The 7,918-nt window shown below is 49.3% G+C and overlaps 1 protein-coding gene and 1 pseudogene across 5 annotated transcripts in view; one reads left to right on the plus strand and one right to left on the minus strand.

Moving 5' to 3' along the window:
* The window catches only part of Fam13c (family with sequence similarity 13 member C), a 112,878-nt gene that overhangs the window by 64,003 nt on the left and 40,957 nt on the right, over positions 1-7,918 (plus strand). The gene's annotated exons all lie outside the window — the stretch shown is intronic.
* On the minus strand, positions 180-555 carry LOC110326289 (annotated as a pseudogene).

The following is a 7,918-nucleotide window of genomic DNA, read 5'->3' on the forward strand; positions in this document are numbered from 1 at the left end:
AGGCACTCCAGAAGAGGGCATCGGATCCCATTACAGATGGTTGTGAGCCACCATGTGGTTGCTGGGAATTGAACTCAGGACCTCTGAAAGAGCAGTCAGTGCTCTTAACCACTGAGCCATCTCTCCAGCCCTATTTGCTTGTTTATTTGTCAGTCTTGCACTTTATTGTCGTTGTCGTCTCAGGCCTTGACTGCATACTTGCTCCGTGGGTACAGCCGCTCCTGCTGCTGCAGCTTCTTGGTCTTCAGCTTCTCCTCATGCTTGGTGAGCCGGCGGCAGTAGCACATGGCTCTAGTCTTCTTGGGTTGCAGGTCCAGGGGCTGGTCTTCTTGCCCTTGTCGAATTTCCTGAGGTTTTCTTTTGGAGTCTGGTTAAGGACTGTGAGGACTCAGGTGATAGATTTACATATGACTTGTATCTTGGAGAGCTTGGACGTGGTGCCGCCTGTCACATTGGCGACTCGAAGCTGGGACAGTTCCACCTTCAGATCGTCCAGTTGTTTCAACAGCTCCTCCTCCTCCTTGCCTAGCAGGCCCCAGTCTTAATCTTAGCCATTGCTGTGCTGTTCACAGCTGAGGCTGCCTGATTTGGGAGAGCTATTTATTTATTTTTTTATTAATCATTCCATTCATTTACACCTCAAATGATAACCCACTTCCTGGTTTCCCCTCCACAAGCCTCCCCATCCCACAACCTCCCTCCCCTTTGTCACTATGAGTGTGCTCACCCACCCACCCATCTACCACCCTCTCCTGTCCCACCCCTCCAGCATCCCCCTGCACTGGGGCATCAAACCTCCTCAGGATCAAGGGCCTCCCCTCCCATTGATGTCAGACAAGGCCATTCTCTGCTACCTATGTAACTGGAGCCATGGATTCCTCCTTGGCTGGTGGTCTAGTCCCTGGGAGCACTTGGTGGTCTGGCCAGCTGATGTTGTTCTTGTTATAAGGTTGCAATCCCCGTCATCTCCTCCAGTCCTTCTGCCAGCTCCCCCACTAGGGTCCCTGTCAGCTCAGTTTTCTATTACTATTATGGTGTAATGCATCACCAAGACCTTAATGGCTTCAAACATCCATTTATTAGCCCATGGTTATATAAAGCAGCTGGAGTCTCTCTGCTCAGGGTCTCATGAAAGAGACATTAAGGCATCAGTCAGCCTGAGTTTTCATCTGGAATAGGGGCCGTGGGCAAACTCCTTCAGGTTGTTGCTTTAACCCAGGGTCTTGTACAGGACTGTCATCTCTGTCTCTTTGCTGGTTGGCAGCGGGGGCATAGCATTCAACTTCCAAGTCTGCCACACTCCGCTTGTGTAACTGGTTCTCCCTTCAAGCCAGCTATATTGCTTGCAATCTGCCTGTGCTTCTGACGCCTTCTGCCACCAGCTGGAAGAGACTCTGCTTTTAAGGATTTTACTTGATTTGGCTAGGCACACCCAAATAATAGCTGTATCTTTTGCCAGCTGAGTTAGAATTCAATTACCTCTTGGGAGAAAAAAGCCCTTCATAGCAGCACATAGATTAGTATGTGAATAACCAAGGTATGGAAACCCTAGGGGGCATCTTTAGGGTCCTGCCCACCACATAATGGAGTTAGAGTCTTCTAAAACTAGAAAGTTCTACAAAGCCTTACCCTATCTCAATCATGACTGGGGGCATTTGTCCTTCCTGAACTGTTTGCTATGCCCTTGGTGCTTGGAAGGAGCTGGTTGGCTAGAAGAGGCCCACATTTCCCCCTTTGACACTGGGAATGCTGGTCTGTAGAGGATAGATAATTGGATGTTGGGTTCTCTGGAAGCATGGGCTCCAAGGTAATTTTCCTCTTGGCTGGATCACGGCAGGATGCCNTGGGTTCTCTGGAAGCATGGGCTCCAAGGTAATTTTCCTCTTGGCTGGATCACGGCAGGATGCCACTGGACAGTTTTTTTTTTTTTTTTTTTTTGGTTTGCTTTTGAATTGGGATAAAGTGACCTTGCTCCCCTACCCACGGGTTCTTCTTTCTCCTCAGCTGGAGCAGTGTCCTTTGAGTCATTTAATTTTAGCCACCTTTTGTTGTCAGTGTCAGCGGGGACCTCTTGTGGCCAGCGTTGTCATGGTGTGAGTCCTAAGTCTCATTCCCAGGTGAGTGGGGCAGACAGCCAAGGAACTGGACTGCTTTTAGAGCTGGTAGATTCTGCTCTGCCTGCGTCCCTGCCCCGCTTCCCTCAGAGGCCGCTCTCCAGCCTGGCTGCTTATTTCTAGGAGAACCAGGTCTGGAGTCCTCACCTCCAAGGGAATCCTAAATGGAGCTGTGTACATAAAGGGAGAAACCGCGCCAATGCCAGCAGGTGCTCACATTAGCTTGGAGAAGCAGCTGACTCACCTCGTTTGCTTCCTCATCAGCTGTCCCCACGGTTCCCCTAGTCTTTGCTCTGGCATGACCGGCTCCATTCTTTTCCTTCTTATCCCCTTTGTATTCATTCCACTTCCGGTTACTAATTCCCGCCCCACATTCCACTTCCGGTTACTAATTCTCGCTCCCTCATTCTACTTCCGGTTACTAATTCTCAACACCCTCCACCTCGATCCCAGGACCCCCTCCGTTTTCGTGAGAATCCAGAGAGGCTGTTGGGTTCCATAACTGTTAGGGGCCAGCCGGGTGCTGCAGTTTTTGCTGCGTTCTGACAGAAGGATAAATGCAGAAACCATGTGGGCTGTGGGCTTTCCACGAAGGTAACAATGTCTATGAGTAGCCCTTTCATTTTAATGTAAATGTGTATACATGCCTATGGGTCCTAAGGCCAAATTTTGTCTGGGAGCTTTGCCTGTTGGGACTTTTCCCCCCTACAAAGGAAATAATTATGTATTTCTGTAGTATTTGTGGAAAAGCACATGTATGTCCAGATTGTTAGGACAGAGACTGGAGTGGGGGCTGGACAGACACATGAGCACTGTTAACCCAATATCCTAGAGGGCCACAGGTACACAGACCAGAGTCCTAGAGCTTCGCTGTCCTCGCATGGATGCCTCGCATGTCTATGCACGTTAGGCAATTACAGACCTTCTTAGGGTTATAAAGGTCAAGCTTTAGGACAGGAAGAGATGTTAAGTTTTATTTGGGGAAATAGCCAATGCTTTCCAGTGCGATCCATCATTCTTAAGGAGACAAGAGCCTCACTTATTTCATAGGACTTAAGCAGTAATATTCAGTAATATCTAGAAAGCGGGTTAAAGTAGTGTCTTCAGAAATAAGAGTGGACTGGGGGGCTGGCAGAGATCGATGGTTCCCCCAGTGGCACAGAATGGACCACGTAAGTGATCAGTGGGTTTTCTGTAGTGTCCATTTCCTATTGAGTTTAGTTATCTGTAGTGATTTAGTCTCTTTTTAGTTATGTAAATAGACCTGTGTCTGCTCTCTGAGTGCATTACCTCTTGTGGCCAGAAGGGGTCTCCCTAGCTCCCTGGAGCTGGAATTTTCAGAAGTTAAAAGCTTTCTGGTCTGCAGCTGAGAATTTTACCTGGGTCCTTCGCCAGCGTGTGCTTAACCATTGAGCCATCTCTCTAGCTCACGGAGGTTAGGTTTTAGAAGGATTTTTAAAAAGACTGATACAAATTGCTGCAGGAATGGCCACAAGAAGTAACCATATGGGTAATACCATAGAGTCCAACAACTGAGGACTTTGTCCTGTGAGGGACAGCTAATGTAGACAAGGTGGTGTGGATTTATCATAGCACCCTGCTTCTTAGCAAGTCCCCTAGGAAGTGCACTCCGTAGGCTACACATGTTGTGTTTAAGGAAGAAAAAAAAAAGCCTTACCTAGAAAACCTCTGACTCAGAGTATGAGATTATGAAGGACTACTTCCTGTCCTATAATTTGCTTGTGAATCCAGGGGGGTCAGGGCACTAAGAGTCTCACCATGAGATGTGATAATCTGGGCTCCCCACTCCCAGGAAGACATCCTTTGGCTGAAAGGAAGAGCTGTTCTGGTGTGCTGCAGCTGTGTCATTTCTGGTTTTTACAAAGTACAGACAGGATGCAATCAAGAACTGGATACCTTGGTCAGCACTCTGGCTCCTTGATTCGAGTTGCTGCTACTTAGTTCTGCCAGCAAGAAAGCGAGAGAAGCCTGTTTGCATCCTACACAGAGGGACGATGGACTGTGTGAACTGAGGTGTGGCCTGACGCAAAGCATGCTGGGTAATAAGCATACTGTCCCCAGGGGGGCTAGCTACAGCCCAGTGCCTCTACAGAGAGAATTTGGGCTTCTCCTTGAAGCAGCAAGTCCCTTTCATGGAGGTTACCTACGACCAATAGAAAACACACATTTATACATTACGATTGCTAACTGCAGTAAAGTTACAGTTATGAAGTAGCAATGAAAATTTTATGGTGGTGGTGGGGATCAGCACAACATGAGGAACTGTATTAAAGGGTCACAGTGTTAGGAAGGTCAAGAATCACTGCCTTAGAGACATCAACATTGGAAGAAGCCCCATTTTGTTGGCTGAGAACATTGAGAGTCTCTGGGTAGCCATTGGGAGGTGACCTGTTGATCTTGTGCACCTCATAGTTTATACTCCCGAGTGTGTGTGGGTCTAGGTCTCAAGGGAAGATCAAGGCTATAAGACAATGTGGTGGCAGAGTGCTGGGGCTCAGGGGAAAGTGTTTGTCCCTGGGCTCAGTGGTATTAAGCAGACAACCAAGATACCATTTAGGGTGGGTCAGAGTCCCAGAAGATAGAATACTATTTCTCAAGGCCTATATAGACCATAGGCACTTGTATTAAAGTGTTTTTGCTCCAGAACCTCTAAATCAGAACAAAGATGATATGGTTTGGGGAATGTATAAACAACAACAACAACAACAACAACAAAAACACCTTGAAGTTTATTAACCAGAGCATCAGAGAGTCTTCAAATTCGATACTCAGAGTCCCATCCTTCCAAAACTAAACCTGACAGGTAAAGACAGTCTTTTTACTGATAAACTCGAGGCAAGACAAATGGGGGATATTGTTCCAGCCCATGAACAAGTGGATCACTGTAGTGATGTCAAATTACCAGACACAGACAACTCGAAAAGGAAGCTTCCTCCATTCAGCTCTTCTCTGGCTCATGGTTTCAGAAGGTTCAGTCCACCGTGGTGGGGAAGCTCGGTTCACATCATGGCAGGTAGGAAGAAGAGGGAGGGGAATTCTCGTGCTCAGTTGGCTTGCTTCCCACCCCCTTCAGTGGGCTCTCATAGGAGGATGCCAAATAGGATCTGGGGGCCCTGGGGACATCAGAGCAGGGAGCAGGTAAATGAATGTATATTAAGGGGCAGTCTCGTACGTTTATTAAGAGCGTACATGGGGTTGGGAGTTCAGGCCCATGATCATGCAAATTGAGGGGATTACAGCAGTAAGTAGATGTTTAGGAATGGGCCAGCATCCTGGGTTCCTGTTCACTGTGTTTCAGGTCAGATGGAGAATCTGCGTACACTTCCTGGAAGTATAAAGGAATGGGAAGGTGCCATAAAACCCCTTCCTAGAAACCAGCCGAGAACGGGTTCCTGCTCTCTAATTGCACAGTCACAGATGAAGGCACCTCAAAATAGTTCTCCTCCAACCCACCCACGTGGGTGTTCTCTTTCCCAGCCCAGCTAAAGTGGGACCCGAGTAATTGCAGAGACAGGGAAATGAGTATTTTCTAAGACAGGATTCGTATGCGCTACTGTGTGAAAAAGAAGAGTTAAGTTTAGAAAATCATACCTAGGCCGTGCAGACTTCTCTCTAGTAAGCTTCTCACAGGGAGTGCCGGAGAGGCAGGGGTGGTTGTCATTCGGGGGGGTGGGGGGGGATCATTATGTGCCATGTGATCTCCCTCCTCATTTTAGGTGCCCTACCATGGTGACTTTGGATGTAAGCTGGGGCTGGGTGGGTGGGTGGGGCATCAGCAGGCTGACCAGAGCCATTGCCTGGAGGCACCATGGTCTAGAAGGAAATCAAGCCATACAGGAGAAGGGCTCAATGGGGGTGGGGTGGGGAGGTAGGGAGTGGGGGTTGGGGGGGTAGGCAGTGTAGCTTCCAGACCACACCTTCATTTTTCTGTAGAAGGGAGAGTATGTCTTTGTGTAAAGGTCACAAAGTACCGTGTGACTGGTCAGTGAAATGGCTGGGTTGTCACTCTTTTCTCCTAGAGCTCATGGGCTAGGGAAATAACACCTTGCTATTTGTTGGCTTGTTAACTGTTTCCTTGCTGGGCTGGAAGCTCCAGGTTGGAGAACCTGATGTCAGTCTCTCAGTCTTCATGCAAGTCTGGCTCTTGCCTTGAGTATCCAAGCATCATGTGACTAGCACATCTGCCCAGACCCTGCCAGTGCCGGGAAGTGTCCACGGGGCTTCTTGGGATAGCTCTACAGTGCTTCATCCTGATTGGATAGGCTAGAGATCTCCCATCATTCCCTGGGCAGACATTGTGTGTGATGGTGGGATTGGCTTTTCACAGTTCAGTCTCTGGGATCCTAGGACAGTGGGTGATATATTCCATCCAGACCCATCCACACAGGGTGTCCACGTGAGGGGAACTCTACTGAGGAGGGCTGTGGGGCTGAGTGACAGGGAATGGGGTGGCACATGGTGGGGACAGAAGGGGTTCTGAGATCCTTCCGTTCCACTGTCTTGCCTTTGGTCCCCGGCGGTTGTCTTCCCTTCTGCTTAGAGGTCTCCCTGGTTGGCCGATGTCCATCCTTTTTGCCTTGCTTGGATTCCCTCCTCCTCCTCCTCCTCCCCTCCTCCTCCCCCTCCCCTTCCTCTCTTCTTCCTCCCTTCCCCATTCCTTTATGCTTGGTTCTCTGCAGAGAGGAGCAGCCCAGCCATGCAAGTAGATGCCCCCCCCCCCCGTGTCACTCAGCATTGTTCCAATGAGCATGCAGGGGGGAGAAGGTAGTTTCCCAGGTTACAGCATCCGAGCACACTCCCAGTTAGAGCCTGATGTGCCCCCCCCCCCCGTGTGCCGACATCCCTTGCTGCTCTTCTAACTTGGTCATTGTTTCTGCTCCAGACGCAAGTCTAGGTACCCACATGCGCCAGATTCTGCATCTCCATCCTCAGTATACGGGCATGCATGGCTTTCTTTCCATTCAGTAGAAGGGGCCTCTAGAGTCATTTAGAGCGAGGTTCCTGGTAGGCAGGCCCAGAAGTGAAACCCTGGGAGGTGGAGCGATGAGTCACGAATGGTAGGTACCTCATGTGGCTTGTCCACACGGCCGACCTCTTCCCTGCAGCTGGTGTTTGGGGGCATCTACCCTGAACACACAGAGTCCAGTCCTGGAGTGATGGCCACCTACTGCTGCTTTTAGAGACTTCCTTCTCCCCTCCCCTCGGTTCCCCTGGGAACAGCCCTCCTAGCCCGGGTTCTAACTCATTACTGTTACGTCTGCCTATTTTTACAGGTGACAGAAAAATAATAATCAAGATTTGCCATAGCCAGGATGCTTGCTCACAGTCAGGCAGGATACAGAGCACCGTGGGCATCCCCCGTGGTTCTGTGGGAACCTGAAAGCCATCTTTTGCTTTTGCAGATTACGCAAGAACACATAGGAGTCTGAGCCAGGCTGCACGCACCACATTAAAAAAATAATAAAAAGATTGAGAGTGTATCTCTCTGCTAGAATGCTTGCCTAGTGTGTGGGAAGCCCTGGGTTCTTTCCCTCTGCTGCCTAAAACCACGCATGGCGATACACACCCATAATCCCACAGCTCAGGGGGTTAGAGTCATGAGGGTTAGAAGTTCAAGATCGTCTAGAGTTCTAGACTAGCCTGAGCTACATGAGACCCTGCCACTAGAGAATCGGAAATGTCCACCTCCTTTTACACATGATTCTTTAAAAAAGTCATTGTGAGCTGGGCGTGGTGGCGCACACCTTTAATCCCAGCACTCGGGAGGCAGAGGCAGGCGGATT

This window comes from Mus pahari, chromosome 9 (assembly GCF_900095145.1).
Source record: "Mus pahari chromosome 9, PAHARI_EIJ_v1.1, whole genome shotgun sequence".
NCBI lineage: Eukaryota > Metazoa > Chordata > Mammalia > Rodentia > Muridae > Mus > Mus pahari.